The sequence below is a fragment of the Cupressus sempervirens genome, chromosome 1, assembly GCF_028749045.1.
Source record: "Cupressus sempervirens isolate cs-2001-9-10 chromosome 1, ASM2874904v1, whole genome shotgun sequence".
Taxonomy (NCBI): domain Eukaryota; kingdom Viridiplantae; phylum Streptophyta; class Pinopsida; order Cupressales; family Cupressaceae; genus Cupressus; species Cupressus sempervirens.
In genome coordinates, this window is record NC_143118.1 from 424,090,302 (window position 1) to 424,110,460 (window position 20,159).

The 20,159-nt window shown below is 33.2% G+C and overlaps 1 non-coding gene across 1 annotated transcript; it reads right to left on the reverse strand.

Annotated features, from left to right (window-relative positions):
* Positions 1 to 4,324: 4,324 nt before the first annotated feature.
* Positions 4,325 to 4,396, reverse strand: TRNAV-UAC (transfer RNA valine (anticodon UAC)). Its single transcript has one exon. It is a non-coding gene; the product is annotated as a tRNA-Val (tRNA).
* Positions 4,397 to 20,159: the final 15,763 nt, after the last annotated feature.

Here is a 20,159-nt window from a genome sequence, read left to right on the forward strand (position 1 = left end):
AGTATCACATCATAATGAGAAGATCAAGTGCCTAAAATCAGCAATTGAAGATTGTAAGAAATTAGGTCAAAGGTTTCTAATACTCTCTAGCAATTTTATTAGATAGTGAAAATCCTATGTTGATAAGTTAGCCTAACAGCTATTTTATAGATCTTTTGAAGAGGTGACTAAATCCTTTAATAGGGTGACACTTGTAAAGTGTTTGTAAATCCTTTAACTAGGTCACTATTGACACAGTGTAAAGCCTTTAACATGGTAGGCCTTTCATAGGGTAGACCATCAAAAGTGGTCAAACAATTATTGCTACAGTAATTTTTGTGGGTATCATCCCCACCCTAGTTTTACCTTCTTATTCTGAGAGGGTTTTTGGGTTACCAAATTTGGTGTTATGTGTGTTAATGCATGTGTTTGCTTTATGTTTATTTAGTATGTTTACATGCATGTAGTTTACTTTTAGTTATTTATTTTAAAGGAATTGAAAAGGCTAAAGTGTGGTACTTCTAATTCACCCCCCCACTCTCTCAAAAGTACTCTTCCCATTTTGAATATTTCAATAGTGTTAAGATTAAGTGTTTAAGATTAGATAGAGGTGGAGAATTCACTTCTAGGGAATTCAACATATTTTGTGAAGAGAATGGAATCAAAAGACAATTATCTTCACCTAGAACACCTAAATAGAATGGGATTTTTGAAAGAAGGAACAAATTAGTAGTAGAAGTAGCAAGAATGATGTTATTTGAGAATGATATCTCAAAGACATTTTGAAGAGAAGTAGTTAACACTACAATGTATACTCTAAAAAAAGTACAAATTAGAAAAGGTATGAGCAAGATACCTTATGAGTTATGTTTTGGTCACTCACCATCAGTTAAGTATTTTATAATTTTTGGAAGTAAGTGTTACATAAAGAGATATGATGATATTGGTAAGTTTGATCCTAGAAGTAATAAAGGTATGTCTCTTTATTACTCATTGAAAATAAAAGCATATAGATATCTCAACTATAGAACTAAGGAAATAGTTGAGTGTGCAAGTGTAAGGATTGATGAAAAGTTTGGTACTAAAGAGAAAATAGTAAATTATAATTCTAATGAAGAACAAGATAATTCTGGAATTGTTAGATAAAATGTTGAAGTTCTTTTTTAAGACTAACAATGGTTTGTAGAATGAAGTATCTATTGAGAAAAGAGAAGATCAAAGGTATAAACCTATGGAAGAGATCATAGTTGAGATGTCAATTACTACTTCCAATTGAAACATGACAAAGAATAAAGGTGTGATGACAAAAAATAAATAAATGAGGATTTGCGACTAATTTTTCAAGTGGAACGTAAGAACACAAATGAAGCATGTAAGGAACATCACTAGATGCAAGATATAAAAGAAGAACTAGATTAGATTGTGAAGAATGAAAAATGGGAATTAGTTCCTAGACCTAAAGATAAGAATGTGATAGGAACCAAATGGGTATTAAGTGTAAACGCTTAAAAATGGTTCGCATCTATGGTTTCATCACTATTTCATACTAACTCATCCCATTTTCTCATTTCACTAATTATTATCTCTTTGACAACTTGATTATATCTCAATAGTGTCTATCATAATTCATATCCTCTTTCACATCAATTGTAGATCATTTTGGAACCATTTAAACATCATCAAAAATATACCAAATCAACTCAAAATCATATCAAATCAGCTCAAAATCATATCAAGTCATCCTAGAATCACCCCAAATCTACCTAGAATCACCTAGAATCAATCTTACTCAACCTGGAACATGTCAAACATCCCAAATCAATCATCATTTGTCCAATCCTAGGCATTGGTGTGGCTTTTAGTGCCTTGGAAACCTATCAATCTATCAAATCTTATCAATCTGACCTTAGTATTGTCATGGCTCTCCATGCTAGGTCAAATTGTCATTCACGTCATCTAATCTTTGACATTGTTAAGTCTCTCAATGTTGGATCATAGCATTTTCAACCGTTAATAGTATTGACAGTCTTCATCAATGTTATTGATCAACTAATCTTGATCTTGTAGCATTTTACAATGTCAATTAAATATTACATTTCCTTAATTCATGTCATGTGCCCTTGGCATGTTATCAATTCTAATCAATCAATCAATTTGATCATGGATTTGGTCTACCTATCATCATCCTAGTCAATTTGCATAATTGTTGCATTTTCATCAAAGGATATTGTCGCACTTATTTAAATAAAATTGGCCAATCATCAACTAATTTTCTCTATAGGATTAAATAACCCATAATTTAATCCTATATCATTTCACTAATTATTATTCATCACTAACATCTTAAATTAATTGATTTTATTAATTAATTGATTCATCATTCACAAACCATGGAAATTCTCATTTTCCTAAGTCATATTTTGCACCATTAATTCTATTTTTACTAATTCCTATTTGTGTGGAATAATAGATTTTTAATTCAAATATTCCACATGATATTGACATCACTATGACACATGGGAATGACAAATCATGGATTCTCCATTTACACTTGGCTAAGATATGTTATAATTTATATATTATTATTCCTTACACATGACTGTATTTGGCTTTCATTGTCATAGATTCTTGGCTTTAAGTGGGTTTGAGGTGTCACATGACACATAATAGATCCTTTTCCATTTTTAGCCATGTTTGACTTCCAAGCATCATACAATCCTAAATTGGGCATCTTGTGTCATATGTGTCATGGATTCTCAAAGGAATCTCTTGCCAAGCCCCATATCCAAGGTGATAAGTCCAATGCTCTCATCTTGTGTGTTGATTATAAGTTGAGCATTCTTCCTCTCATTTTTGGTCCTTCAATTCCTAAGTCTTAAGTCCTTCAAGTCCTTTGTCTTTTTCTCTCTCAAGCTTAAATCAAATCTTCTAGTATTCTCATAGCATTATCATTATCATAGACTTTTTCTTCCTAATTATGTGCACTATAGGTAATTGGAGCTACATCACATGGAGAAGAAAGAAGGATATGGGAGCTACAAGTGAAAGAGGGAGTTTTAACTTTGTGTTCTTCCTTTTGTTTATTTGGCATTCATGGTAGACTAGAGGGTGTCAATGTGTGTTTATTGAGTTTCTGATTTCTCATAGTATGTTAGATATTAGCCCATTTTATAGTCCTACAATTGGTGAACCTAACATGAATCATGCTTAACTAACTTGGGCTTCTTCTTTTTTGTGCTTGTACGTGCAAGGAAGGAGCTCACATGGAGGGTATAATGAATGTCTATACTTATCACAATAGATTAATTAGGGGGTCTAGTAACATGTTTATATGCTATCATTTTATATATTCTATTAGCTTTCTACCCTAGGGTGTACTCTGCTCTATCAAGGTGCACTTGGGGCGTCTAGGAAGCAGTTTTAGGGGCCTAGGAATCACCATAACCCCCATCTATTGTTCCTAGCTTACCAATTGCACTTAGAAAGAACCAACTACACCCTTCTATTCCACAACTAAATCATGGGCATAGTTTGCATTGTTTGGGTGCACTTGGTAAGGTAGAGTTCAAAATTTTAGTTTCTAGGTATTGTTTAGGGTCTATTTCCCCACAGTCTACACTTGGTCTCCCAACTACACCTAGAGACTACCAACTACACCCTTCTAAGCCCCAAGTGCACCATGGGTGTAGTTAGCATTGTCTAAGTGCACTTGGGGGCATCTTGAGTCAATCTGGCCTTCTATGGTGCAGTCTACTCTGTCAGAGTATAGTTAGTTTATAGAAAGCACATATTTCACTCAAAATCTACATCTAGGGTTTCTATTTACTTCTAGGACCTAAATTAGATGTTTTTGTGTTACTAATGGTCTATTCACTAGTACAAAAACAACAATATATGACTAAATAAACTACTAATAATTGTAGATATATGACCAATTTTGATCATGTGACCATTGGTAGTTTATTTCTGATCATTAATATGGCAACCAAATTTATAACTAAACTATTTTAATCATTAATTTGGATGTTGATTTGATCATTGATTTGATCATTGATTTGATCATTGATTTGATCATTGATTTGGTCATTTATTATTATTTTTTGGTAGTTTATTTGGTAGATTATGTGGTATATTTGGTAGTATATTTGGTATTTGGTTCAGTAATTGATTTAGTAGTTTATTTAGTAGTATATTTGGTACTTTATTTGGTGGTATATTTGATAATTTATTTGGTAGTTGATTTGGTAATTTATTCAATAGTATATTTGGTTATATTTGGTAGTTTATTTAGTAGTTTATTTGGTAGTATATTTGGTAGTTTATTTAATCACTAGTTTAATCATAGTAGGGTACGATGGAATCGAACCATCATCCTCCTACTTGTAAAGTAGGTGCTCTTCCATTGAGCTAGTACCCTTTAAAGAATAATGGAAAAGATTGTCAAAGTTGCAATAGCTATCATTTTGTTAATAAATACTAGACATATATACACAAGAGACATTCCTAGAACCAAACTCTTGAATTTGGTTCTTATGGAAAAATTCAAAATAGCTCAAAAATATAAAAACATGGATAATTATCACTAGAATTGCAAAATTATTCTCTATTATATAAAGAACAAATACTTGCAATGGAATGAAAACTAACAAAAAGAAAATTGGTTGATGGAATAGATACTTCTAAACATGTCTTTAAAAAGTAAATAAGCATAGAAGATTTGTTTTAAGAACTTAAGAAAAACAAAAATAAATGCAAAATCAAATTGAATCAAAGTAGACAATGACAAGAAAAAGTATTGGAGCCTTTCCATATGACTTTATTATAGACCATGTAGAGGTCTCTGTGTCAAAGCATTCAACTGCATGTATAAAATAGCCATTTAAAAAAATGTGAGTATGCATATTATTTAAAATATATATAGTAAAAAAAACAACAGATACACATGAAATCATTGCAAGGCAAGAAGATAATGAAATAAAAATCTGTTATCCAGCCATCATGGTCCTTTAATTAGAATATAACTTCAGAGAAGGAACTCTCCACCTATTACTATATCATATGGATCTTTGGTATGTTTAGCTATAGCTAGAAGTTTTATTTCCCCATTGGACCTTTTTTTAAAAAAAGGTAAAATTCAGTCTGGATGTCTAAACCAGGTTCTATAATAAAATCAAAGCTAATATAGTCATATGCACACAACTATTTTAGATGTTGCAAAGATATTTATATAGAAATGAGGATGACCTAAGGCATGACACTTGGATAAAATAATTTGATGACATTCAACAATGTAACAGCTTTTTATCATTTTTGTTCTCATACTAGACACACATTCAAAATGCATTTGACTTTAAGTAAAGAAAACCTGATAAACATGAATATCAAAATTACCATCATTTTGTAGGTCATGGAATAAAAATAGTATCCTCAAAAAATTAAGAGGAGAGCATGGTTTTCCTATGCAAATGAATGTCCATAAGTCCTAAAATTTATATCAAGCTCCCAGCCCTATATCTAGGCATTTGCCACATCAGCTCTACATTCAAGAGTTCAAAGATTATCTGAACCTCTATAGCTTCTACACTCATACATCTTATTTCTATCATATGAAGCTTTGAAGCATCTTACTTGGCTTCATTGGTATGTTGCTTCATTTAACTTGCTATTTCTAAATAAGAAATTATATTTGTAAAAGGATTACTTTTGTAGAAACTATTCCACACACATATGCAGTAGGGTTTGTTGATGAGGATATAATAGCAATAACAAAAATGGTGAATTAAAAGGTTATAAATAAGTTTCAAGGCAATAATCAAAGTTGTAAATAAAATATATTATATAGAAGATAACAACATGATATGTAGTTACAAAGAGAGCAATATACCCAACCCATTTTCTATAGGAGCCATGGACAACAATCAATAGAAAGACTCTAAGAGAAAGAAAATAAAATCTATGATAAAAAATCACCTAATCTATATCTTAACACTGAAAATAATCTAACTTGGTGACTCACTCAAGGAGGGTGATTTCAAACTATGTTTTAACTATAATTTCAAAACCATGTTACACTTAGAATTTAAAGAGTTCTATTTCAATGGAGACCATAATAGAAAACGTTTCCGAGATAACACTAAACAAAAGTAGAGGATGGTTGATTTATTAATATATTCATGCAAAACTTATAAAATGGTAAGGGTAGGTGAATCTTAAGTCACAACCCTTCGATGACTGAAACCAATCTAAATAAGGGCTACAAGAAAACAAAATCCCTAAGATTTTTCATTACATGCATACCTCATAGGCCTCATAAATTTGTTTGAAATTAGTCTTAGCATATGTCATATTATCTAGTTTTTTATAAAGGTGACATTTCTTTAGTTCCTCCTCTGATGCATTTCTTTTCACAATATTAATTACAATATTTATAAAGATGAGATCAAGTCCAAAGTTTTTTAAATGGACATTTGTAAATGTCTTCAAGGGGAATAGTTCATGGCTATTTCAAATTGATAATTAGACTTAAGATTTTTCCTTAACCTTTTTAGTTAACATTTTCTTGTCCAACAACTTTCTTATTGCATTGGCACTCTCAATTGTTCCATAGCTCACTCAATGACATTCACTTTCAAACTAATCTACGAAAAATGATCTTACCATTCCACCTAAGCCTCCACCAGTCTCTATGGCAATGACTAACTAGGGAGGAAAAAAAAATGCCATGTCATATATATTGCAGAAATACCCTCAAATAAATTGGTAATTCATACATCTACTTTCTTGAATTGATTAGGGATTGTTTCAACTTAGAATAAGTCCCAATACCACTCTATGATGAAGCCTAACTCCAGTTGGTAGCATGAAGTTTGGCACTACTGCATCTTGGACCTTGCTTGGTGTAGTTAGCTCCTTCCCACTCAAGGTTGAGTCTACACCACCATCTCTATCAAGAGAGTGATTTACTATTCCATTATTCTTTGGAGCCTTAGTAGTAGCCAATGCTGCACTTATAGCTTCAACCTCAGTAGTTGAGGCCTCTATCAGAGATTCTACACCTTTTCCCAACCTCCTACAAAGTGGAAAATTAGTGACTGACTTCCTAAGAAAGAATAAAATCATGAAAGCAACAAATTTGTTTGAAAGATGCAATTAATAAAGCATATCTACAACCTCTTGGGATGTTAAGATTCTATACATAAATTTTTTTCTTTAATAAATAACTACATACACATGTTTACCTCTAACCTAGAATTATTGCATTTTCTATACTAATATCCTTGAACATGTCCCCATTGATTGGAGGTGCAACAGGGCTTCCCATCACAACAACACCATTAGAGATAGCTTCTATAGGTAGGTGCCTTACTCATCCATCACCATAAGGATAATTTTGTGCATTTTTTCCTTGTTGCACATTACTAATTTTTGTGGTAGAAATTGCTACTGCATGGGATGTAATTGATGTTGTCTTAGCTACTACAAGATCTTCAGCTACTAGAAAGTCATCAAGCAATACACCTGTACAAAATAATGGTGCAGATATAATAAATTAGGACCTAAGTTATTTTCATTTGAAAAATAAAAAACCTATCTATAAAATAACAAAATTCTATCACATAAAAAAAATGATCACATGACAGTGGCTCTTAAGGTTAAAATGTAGAAGTTCTTGAAACCAAGGGTGAGTATGGTGAATAATAATTCTACCCACGGTCAAGGACACCAAATAACATAAATAAGATAACCTATATGATAGACGATAAATTAATATTGGTCATTATCTGTAACTCCATTTATTCCAAATAGGAAAAATCATTGCCAAACCTAATGAAAATACCATAGCCCCATATAATCATGCACAATTAAAAAAATATGACCCAAAGATGAATAAAAATTTATTGACTAATAGCAATACCATGTACCATTTGAAAAGTGTCTTACCAGTATTTTGACAGAGATAAGCTTGCCAAACTCTCAAAATATCTACTTCAGATCTTCTGAAATGTTTAGATCTAGTCCACCAACACACCATCATCACCAAAAACTAAAAATCTAAATGAATTACTTTGCATTCTTTAACTTCTAAATATTTCTCCACTCATCTGTTAATTGGATCGATCATTGGCATAAATAGTAAATATACAAGCTCAAAATATTACTGATTATGGCTTGTGGAAAATTATTTCAAGCTTTGTGTATTCAATGTTGATATATATTCTTGAAGTCCACAATCTATAGGACTAGTTTTCTTATTCACAATAGTAAAAGTAACACATATTACAACTAATTCTTCAGCCCCTAATATACATTGCCAAGAATTATAGATTATAGATCCAAAAGAAAAACAGACAATCCAAGATTCATGAATACAAAATGTATGAAAAGAAATAAATTGAACAAGAAAATAAAGAAAATGTCTACAAGAAATCTTGTGTCTTTTTCTTTGCCAATCTTTCTCTACACCTTTCCACATCATCTAGCATTTCTTCTTCTACTTCTTCTTGTGTCAAGTATCTCTCTTTAATTTTGTCAAGAATAAAATCTTTGAGATAATCTCCAAGGGGCTCTGTATTGGTGTACCAGGCTATAATGAAGGCAGTGAGGTGGAGAGATTGAGTGTGTTTCCAGATGGAAGGAGAGAGATGGGAGCAGGTGTAGATCAGAGAGTAGTGTGGAATCTGGTCCTTCCAGTATTTACACCAGAATGACTTGCACAAGAAATTGGATATCAGAAGAATAATCTATATCAGCATGCTGGCCAGCATGGATAAATCTAGTCCTATTTTTCCATTTAAATGATGCTAGATGCATTTACAAATTAGCCACACTATGGTCCAATCTGATGCCCAGATTTTGCAGAGTTGAACCACCTCTAAAACAAGTGCCACGGATAGAAATGAATTTAGAAAATAGGTTTTTCTAAGCTTAGCCAAGCCATGGACCTTCAAATTTGTTGGAAAAAATTACATTTGACTGAAATTATTTCAAAACAAAGCTAGTGATGTGTAGACAACCTACAATTTTCTTCAAACTAAATCCCATTGGTTGATCCAGATCAAAATCATTGCTTTCAGTGGCACAATACCCTTTCATTTTGATCGTCCATAGATTTGACCACTGGTTTTTTTTCCTTTATTTGTAGCTGCTAAGCTAATACCTTAAAACCCTAATATGCCCTTCAATCTCTATGATTTATAATTCAATTCCTTAGTTTTGTAATATTTATCACAACTCTGAAGTAGATATTAAGGGTCATTATCTGAATATATAATTAATTTTAAAATTTATTATAATATTTTTTTAATTATATTTCCATTTGAGTTTTTAATACCTTAAAAATTGAAAGTATCTATATGGTATTTTTATCAATATTATGTTAATAATATCTATATTTTTGTTAGAACCTCATAAAAATTACAAATTTCTATTCAAACACAACATTTTTTATGGATGTATTCGATAGAAATTGAAAAGTCTATGAAAAAGATAGACTATTTGTAAAATATGGCTTTATAAATGAATGAAATCATAGATAGATATGATTTTGAATTTTTTTTTAAAGGAATTATATACATCAACTTTTTATTCAACTAGTTTATTTAATTAAAAATAATAATAAAATATTCTTATTTACAAATTCCTTCATAAAAAATGTCTCCTTTCTTAATTTAGAGTGCTAATATAAAATATTTTTTTTAATTTTTAATTTTTCAAAATAAAAAATCTAAATTTTACATTTAAAATTATATTTTAAAATCATATTATTTATTTGTAATTGGAAAACATGTAATGCCCCGCCAAGGGATGCAAAGAGTTAACCTAAAATTTCACTAAGTTTGGTAACATTTTTTTTTTTTAAACATGAAAGTAAATCCATTTACAACTTATACATAATAACAGAAGCAATAGCAACAATTCAAATAAAAGTAAACATAACATTCATAACAGGTTACATTCTTTATGGATCCCTTAACATTGAATCACATCTAAATTAAATATTCATCTAACATCACATCCTCATGAAATAATAATGATACATCCAATGTAGTTAAACAATATACAAGTGTTCTTTTAGTAATTACATCTCAAATTTCTCAATCATCCACTATACATGTCACAGGGTATGAAAGGCTTAAAAGAATATACATTCATGAAAATAAAGTACATCCTCCTACTAATTCTAATCCATGATGCAATAACATAAATAAGACCACATATCAAACATGATACATCATCATAAGACTTCAAACATAATTAACTAAGTGCACGGTTCCTCCCAATCATAAATAGCATCATTAGACCATCGTGGGCCCTAGCCATCCCTTCGTGCATAACATTCCAAATCACTGAAGAGATCATCGGTATTAAAATAGTAGGAATGTCACTCCTAAACATACTACATCATATGCAAAAATTAATCTAACATGCTACAACATATGCACAAGAAATCTAATCATGCAAAATTAAGCATAAGATAAGTAACAACATCATCTGTCATATGCTAATCAACAATATCAAGATACATGTCCACCATCATAATCCCAAGAATGCATCAGCTATGGTGTCTCAAACGGATCTCAAATGATAAGAGTGATATAGCACTACCACCCGACCACATAGAACCTAAGTGGTCCACTCCCACCACACTGAGGAGATAATCTCAAGTCCCTAATAGGTTATCAAAACACATAGTAAAAATACTCTCTAAGTTCAGGAATCCTAAAAGTATACTAACTCAAAGGTTTCAACACAAAACTGACATCTAATCCCAGAGGAAAAACAAAGACATGTAGGAAACCTACTATGCGAGCGAGAAAGTGTCATCGCATGGATCATGCTAGAGTAACCCTAGTAGTCTCCCAATAGACCCCGGCCCCCTAGTGATCCCTATGTAGCCACCAGTATCCTCTCATACTGATGAGGCATACTACGGAATGAAAGGTCACAACCAAGAATTCTCTCTACTCCCATCCTAGTTTGTACTAGCACTCGAGGCATGAGCGAGAACAAACAATTATCTTTTTAGGTTCATTTAACTCAGTATTAGGTGTAATATTTTCACTTATTAAAATAACTTACAATGAGTTATCCTGGCAGCCTCTTAGGGCCCCGACCCCCATTGCAAGACACTTCTCGACACAAAAAGTAGATAACCTACCCTAGACTCATGGAATCATAAATCACAAAATACCAAAAGATAATCCATAATATAAACATCAAATCTCCATGAGTCAACTGAAAAGCATCCATAGATAATCATGACCACAATAGTTCTCTATTGGCAACTAAAGGTATCATTGATAATCATATTAATCATTGGTTCTCAATAAGCAACCAAAAATATCTCAAAGTAATATTGATCGAAGACTCCAAAATGGTTGAGTCAAAACATGTCACAACATGACATCATCAAGATTAGATAAACAACTCAATTCCATCAAAATGACTGGAAAGTAAACCAAATTCAACTCATCGATATCTCATAAAAAGGTTACATATATCACAACTTAGACAAAATGATTGAAAACAATATCAATCAGCATGCCATCACATAACCATGGTTGAGTTTAAAAGATTGAATCCAAAAGACATCATCATGTCATCACAATCATAACCCCTGAGCCTCTGGTAGACATCCTATAACTGGTCAACTACTAGTCAACCCAAAACCCAAAACAAAAAGCATAGAGAAAACCCAATGCAAACACATGTTTTGGTTTACTAAAATTACATAGTTAAATAAAGTGTGGAGGTCTCAGTTTCCATTTTCAAATTTAGATATCGAGTGGAGAAATTTTGAACATCTACCTAACCCATGTAATAAAAGTATTTTCCCATAACTTGATTAAATCAATATTTAAGATGTATCTAAAGGTATACAATATTGAAAAAGACCCCCATCATTTTCTACAAAGGACATATGGAAAATTTCAATGTAAACAAGTACAATTCATCCTCGTTATCTATCCTTCATTCTAAAACTGATTAAATTGGTTTTATATTATTAAACTAAAATATTTTAAAATGATTATTTATTAAAGAAATAATCTATTAATAAAACTCTATTTATAATATATATTAATTTATATATAAAAATTAATATTATATAATATTAATTAATATTAATTAATACTTAATAATATATATTAATCAATATTTAAAAGTCATTAATTTTAACTAACTTTAATATCAATATAAGTCAAGGTTGAATCACATATAATAATAAAAGAATAACTTAAAACAAAACATATTTTATATACGTTTATCCACCATCGAGGTATGCAGGTACCCTACTATCGCAAGGCCTGCGGCGTTGAATCACATATAATAATAAAAGAATAGCTTAAAACAAAACATATTTTATATACGTTTATCCACCATCGCGATATGCAGGTACCCTATTGTCGCAAGGCCTACGGCGATAGCGAGTACTTCGTACCCTTTGTCGTCACAGTACCTGCGATGGAAGATACCTCGCAATAGAGGTACGGGGTGCGGGTCTATCCCCCCCAAAATTTGATTAAATTTTTTTTATAACATTTTTTTAATAAAAAAATTCTCGCATTTGCAAACTCGGATCTTTTTTTTAAATAAAGTTTCTCACTGTGATTTTTATATTTAGTGTTTCAATGTATGTATGTATATATATATATGTATGTATATGTATATGTATATGTATTTAAGTATATATATATATATATATATATATATATATATATACATACACACACACAGAATGTTATTAGGCATTACAGCATTTTAATAATAAACATATATATGTGTATGTATGTATGTATATATATATATGTACGCAGATCTATATATTTAAAAAGAGAATATACACAATTTTTAAACAAAAAGGTTTTTCCAATTCAATGAGTTGAGAATTTCTCCTAAATAGTCATTGTTCTCTAAATTTATCCATTAATAAAAAGGTTTGTTCATACGCATCTAAAAAAAAACCCTAGCCCCATATATTCCTCAGATCTACGCATATGAAAATTTTCTTATAAAGAATTTAACTACCCATGACAAAATGCATACAACCAAGATATGAAAATCCTCAGCAAGCATTTAGAAGACACAAGGAAGACAGGAAGTGCAAGAAGTGAAAATGACATATGCAAAAATCATGAGTGTCTACTTGGACACTGATGCCAATCACTTCTCCTCAAAATCCACAGAGCAAGCTCCTTCCTTGTCCAACATTCCTGGTCCTCCAAACATGCTCGCTAAGCTTCTAGGAGTGCTTGAATATAAAAAACTCTCAGGAAGCACCTAGAATGTCTCTAGAAACAACCAGAAGGTGTCGAAAACTAAGCATGAGTCTTTTCCAACCTTCCAGATGAGTCACAAGGTTGTAGACACCATGTGCTTAATTTGTGCACTAACTCCTGTGTTGTAGACATTTGTGCAATCAAGAGATTTGTTCACTCCTAGGTAGATTTATAACTTTTATTTTCAATTCTTTTATTATTTCTATTATTATTTATTTATTATTTTATTATTATTATTAATTTTAATTTCTTTTATTTAATTCTTCTTTCTCAATTAATTCCCATTTAATTAATTTAAATCAAAATATCTAAAGATCTTGATAATATATTAATTTTTCCAAAATAATTAAATTATTAATTAAATCTTTTAATTTTAGACTTAATTATAAAATACTCACCATAGACCTCCAAAATAAAATATGAAAACTCATTATAGAACAATTCATTCAAAATCAGTCTAAAGGGTTAAAATCACAAATTATGTCATTTGACACATTTGAAAGGTAAAATATCTAGATACTTGTCCTACCTCTCTAGGAAAAATGGTTTAAAGGTTTAGGATTTGGACTTGAGAATTTATCTCCCTTCTCTTACCATTGAGATAGTGTGATAGGGTACGCTCATCCTGGCAATTCACGAAAGTCAATGCCCGATACTTGCAACCTGCATAAAAAAAATTCATGTACATACAATATATATATGCTAAGCTAAACAGGCAATGGAAAGAAGTGGTGCATTGTGTAGATCCTGACTAGCAAGTGACTATGACTCCCTTTTGTTAACCACATCAAAAATTCCAAACATAAGAACAAACATGCACACCATACACATGCAAGTATGGGGTAAGTATCCATAAGAAAACACATGTAATATTAAACCATCTAACTAATCATCATCAATAACTAAAAGTAATGTAATAATCATCATGCATACATGAAATGTAGAGTCTAAGTATTCACATCATGTATCCACTGAATCCATAGCACAATATTTGATAGTTCTCAAAACAATGCTACTAACTATCAACATAATCTAGTCTAATAAAGTTTGACCATGACAGAAACAATGTATCTAATAGAATGTGAATGAGGGTAGGCACTACATCCACCCCCCCTTGGATTAGGTTTACTCTTGGAAGCCTACAAACAAGTAGGCATACAAATCCCGTAATCTAGCTCCATCCTCCCATGTAGCCAAAGAATCATCAGTAGGGTCTCATTGGACCCTTACCTGCTCTATGGTTCGACCCCTAAGGGTCAACTACCACTGCTCTAGAATACAAATTGGCTCCAAAGCCAGCTTCCCATCCTCTACCTAGAATGCATTCCAATCAAGAAAATGTACAACATTAGGGATATACTACCTAAGTACTGAAACATGGAAAACATCATGAATGTGAGCTAGGCTGGGCAGTAGAGCAAGGCGGTAAGCAACTGAGCCAATCCTCTCAAGAATCTAGAATGGTCCCACAAAGCGAGGTGCTAGCTTTGAACCCTTTTCATAATAGATCAAACTCTTCCATAGATGCACTCTCAAGAATAACTTATCACCCATAGAAAATTTCTTCTTAGTCCTATGTGTATCAACATACTATTTCTGCCTATCCTTTGCTATAGTCAAGTGCTCTCGGATATGCACTACTTGTTGCTCCATATCAAGTAGCATCTTAGGACCCAACAAGATGCAATCCTCAAGACTGTCCCAATTCAAAGGTGTACAAAAAGGACATCCATATAAGGCCTAGAAAGTTGCCATGCCAATAGAACTATGATACCCATTGTTGTAAGAAAACTCCACTAGGTAGAGATATTCCTCCCAATATGTCTACCTATCCATCACATACATCCTTAACATATCTTCCAAAATCTGATTCACCCTCTCTATTTGTCCATCCATCTCTGGGTGATATGCTGAACTAAAGTTCAATTGTGCTCCAAGCTCATGCTACAGCAATGTCTAGAATGCGGATGTGAATACAGGGTCCCTATCAGAAATGATCTTCCTGGGAATACCATGTAGTCTCACAATGGCACACATGAAGACATTAGCTACAAAAGTTGTTGTGTAGGAAGACTTGATTGGTTAAAAATGTGCCACCTTAGTCAACTGATCAACGGTAATCATGATAGCATCATAACGATGAGTAGTCATAAGTAATCTTACTATGAAGTCCATAGAGATGATGTCCCATTTCCATGAAGGAATCAAATTTGGTTGCAAAAGTCCTGTTGGGTGCTAGAGTTCTTCCTTAACTCTCTGACACTCAAGACACCTGGCCACATAATCAGCAATATCTCACTTCATCCTGGATCAAAAGAATAAATGTTTCAAATCAGCATGCATCTTCTTGACACCTAGATGTGCCGAGTAGGGTGTACGATGGGCCTCTACTAGAATCAAGGTGTGAAGCTCATCGAGTAATGGTACATAAATCCTTCCTGAAAGTCTCAAAAGACCATCAGACTCTCAAACGTAGCCTACAAACTTACCCTCGAGAGGTCTTCCTGAATCTATCTCTCTACACACCTCCTGATACCAAGAATCTATAGGAAGTTCCTAAAAAATTTGACTCCTCAAATCAACACTAAGAGTCATAGATGATATCACATATCTCCTAAAACTCAAAGCATCTACCACCACATTCTCTTTCCCTCAGATTTACTTTACCTCAAAGTCATACTCACATAGAAATTCCATCCATCTCCTTTGGCGAGCATTCAAATTAGGTTGAGTGAAAATGTACTAAAGACTACAATGATCACTATGTAGCTTGAATCTATGCCCCAACAGGAAATGTCTCCACCTTGTCAAAGCATGAACTACCACTGCTAACTCAAGATCATGTGTAGGATAATTTAGCTCGTGATCCTTGAGCTTGCGTGATTCATATGCAATCACTTGTCCATTCTGCATCAAAACTGCTCCAATCCCCTCAAGGGAAGCATTTGTATACACCACAAAATCACCTTTTGGATCAAGTACTGCTAAGATTAGTGCACTAGTCAAAAGCTCCTTGAGCTTCTAAAATGCTTCCTCACATTTCTCTATCCATATGAACTACTTTCCTTTCCTCTAAAGAGAAGTGATAAGATGTGCTATCCTGGAGAAGTTTTGGACAAATCTACAATAATAACCAGCTAGGCCCATGAAACTATGAATATTTGACACATTAGTCAGTGTAGGCCAATCTACTATTGCCTAGATCTTTGTAGGGTCTATTGAAATACCATCTCCTAAAATGACATGCCCTAAATACTGAATCTCTGATTTGAAGAATTCACGCTTAGCTGCATTGGCATAAAGCTTATTGTCTCTCAAGCATTATAAGACCAATCGCAGGTGTTCCTCATGCTCCTTTTGAGTCTTAGAATATATCAATATATCATCAAGAAACACAAGTACAAACCTATCAAGATAAGATCAAAATACCCCATTCATTAAACTCATGAAAATTGATGGAGCATTAGTTAGCCCAAAAGGTACCACTGTGAACTCATAATGCCCATAGTGAGTTTGAAAGGCAGTCTTGTGGATGTCAACTTCCTTAATGCAAAGCTGATGGTATCCTAACTTAAGGTCAATCTTGGAGAATATTGTTGCTCCCTTGATCTGATCAAATAAGTCATCAATCCTAGGTAGAGGATACCTATTCTTAATTTTCATCTTATTCAACTATCTGTAATCAATACAAAGGTGCAAAGAACCATCTTTCTTTTTCACAAAGAGTACTAGAGCTCCCCATGGTGACACACTAGGTTGAATGCTCCCTTTGGCCAAGAGTTCCTCTAGTTGAAGACACAACTCACCCAATTCCTATGTAGTCATGCAATAAGGAGCTTTAGAGATAGGCTTAGCTCCAAGAATCAGATCAATGCTAAAATCAATGTCCCTTTTTAGAGCCATACCTAGAATCTTGCTTGGGAAGACATCTATGTACTCCTATAAAATTGGGTGATCTAAAGTCTTCCTCACAGGATCTTCCTAATTGAGATCATTTACCATGACAGCAAATATCTGACATCCCTTATGGAAACTTCGCTTCAATTGCATAGTAGAAATCATCTGTAGAGATATAGGCCTTGGTATCCCAAAAATCTTCACATCATTCCCTTGGTCATTCTGACATGATATAATCTTCTTCCTGCAATCTATACTAGCTCTAGAGATCCAAGCCAGTCCATACCTAAAACCACATCATAGGAACTAAGGGGTATAACCTAAAGGTCAACTATAGTATCAAATCCTCCTATGCTAAGCCCACACTTATGAACTATAGAATCTATGGAGACCTTAATCCCTGAGGTGAATTCCACTTGCCAACCATGATCTTGCTTCACCATATCTAGCTTACACTTAGCAACTATAGATGGAGAAACAAATGAATCTATAGCACCTAAATCAAACAACATTGAAAGAGATGTACCTCGAATAGCTCCTATGGTTTCAACCATTGTTCCCTGATGGTCTACCTGACGATGATCTACTACTGCAAACACTCTATGAGCTCTACCTACATCTCCAACTATAGGCTTGGATGTTGTTGGCCTAGGTCCTAAATACTGAGGTGCTCACTATGGACAATGAGCTAAAAAATGTCCAATCTACCCACATGTAAAGAATCCTATATTTCTGCCAGATCCTCTACCCATAGGTGGTGCATTTGATTGTTGATGGGTGTCTCTGCTAACAAAAGTCTGGCTGCTTTGAGCTGGTTGATTATGTTGATTTCATTTATTACACTAATTATTGTAGTTGTTCTTAGAACCTTTGCCACCACCTTGAGCCTGAGAGTTTGATCCCTTCTACTGTTGTGTCTACTGAGACTGTTGCTAATATTGTTTCCCCTTAAAAAAAGGAGGTTTCTTGTTTCCACCTGAGTTGTAGTTGCCTCTAGATCCTAATGCTGCAAGTGCTCCCACAAAACCTCCCTGACCAAGGTTGACCCTTTGTTCAACAAGGATGGATTTTCATACCACATCCTTGAGGGTTTTAGGCTCAAATACCTTGACACCCCCAATTATACGATTGTTTAATCCTCTAATAAAGTGTTGTGTCAACTAGGTTGAGTTGTCACTGAATCCTGAAAAGGACATGAGCTCATAGAATTTGCACTCATACTCTGTCATAGTCATAGAATACTACATGAGATTATGGAACTCATCTGCCCTTTGCTATCTCCATTCCTTTGGTAACAATCATTCATGGAAACTATCTAAGAAAAGCTCCCAAGTGATGATTTTCATATCAATGCCTAGCTTATTTTCCTCAATTGTCCACCAAGTGGCCCCAAAATTCTCCAAGTTGGTAATGGTGAATCTTGCATTAACATTACTATCAAAATCTTGCATAGAAAAAATCTTGTCAAGGGAAATAAGACACTATTTGGCCACATATCCAGAACCCTTCCTGTTAAAGGGCTTCATCTTAGATCTTAAAAGATCCTTCATTTGAGTAGGTACAATGGATCTCTAACGATCCTTTCGAGGGCTCCTAGACCTAGGTCTATGCTCTTGTTCTGTCTAATGTGCTCTGTTCTATTCATGAGTAGGAGGTAAGCGATCAAGAATAGTCTGCATCATCTATCTCAAGTTAACCTCCTCAAAGTCAGCTTGGTCCCCTCTATAGCTCTCTTCCTAATGCTCAATAGCATTCTCTCCTCCACTTTCTTCATGAGCAGATCCTCCTCGAAAAGACTCATGGACACTGATAGCTCTGCCATGACCATGGCCTCTACCGTGGCCCCTATCATGGCCTCTAGCAGAAGACCTCATCCTAGATACCATCATGGAACAATATCCAAGACACAAGTTACTATTACAATATAGCATAAAAGGCACAAGTTTTGAAAATAGACTAAGTCCAATTTCAGTTTGCCTATGTTTAGGTTTAACTAGAATTTTCAGTTTTGGAAAGCTAAGTGTTGCAATGTGATACATATGCAAGTCACATTTTAGAATTTGTTTTCAATTCACCTAGTTCTTAAGTTTCCTAGTTTGTTCCAAAATACCCAGAGCTCCCAATGTAGAAACTTGGGCTCTGATACCAAATGTAATGCCCACCCAAGGGATCCAAAGAATTAACCTAAAATTTCAAAAAATTTGGTAACTTTTTTATTTTTTTAAACATGAAAGTAAATCCATTTACAACTTATACATAATAACATAAGCAATAGCAACAATTCAAATAAAAGTAAACATAACATTCATAATAGGTTACATTCTTTATGGATCCCTTAACATTGAATCACATCTAAATTAACTATTCATCTAGAATCACATTCTCATGAAATAATAATGATACATCCAATGTACTCAAACAATATACAAGTTTCCTTTTAGTAATTACATCTCAAATTGCTCAATCATCCACTGTATATGTCATAGGGTATGAAAGGCTTAAAAGAATATACATCCATGTAAATAAAGTACTTCCTCCTACTAATTCTAATCCATGATGCAATAACATAAATAAAACCACATATCAAAAATGATACATCATCATAAAGCTTCAAACATAATTAACTAAGTGCACGGTTCCTCCCAATCGTAAATAGCATCATTAGGCCATCATGGGCCCTATCCATCCCTTCGTGCATAACATTCCAAATCATAGAAGAGATCATCGGTATTAACATAGTAGGAATGTCAATCCTAAGCATACTACATCATATGCAGAAAGTAATCTAACATGCTACAACATATGCACAAGAAATCTAATCATGCAAAATTAAGCATAAGATAAGTAACAACATCATCTATCATATGCTAATCAACAATATAAGGATACATGTCCACCATCATAACCCAAGAATGTATTAGCTATGGTGTCTCGAATGGATCTCAAATGATAAGAGTGATATAGCACTACCACCCGACTGCATGGAACATAAGTGGTCCACTCCAA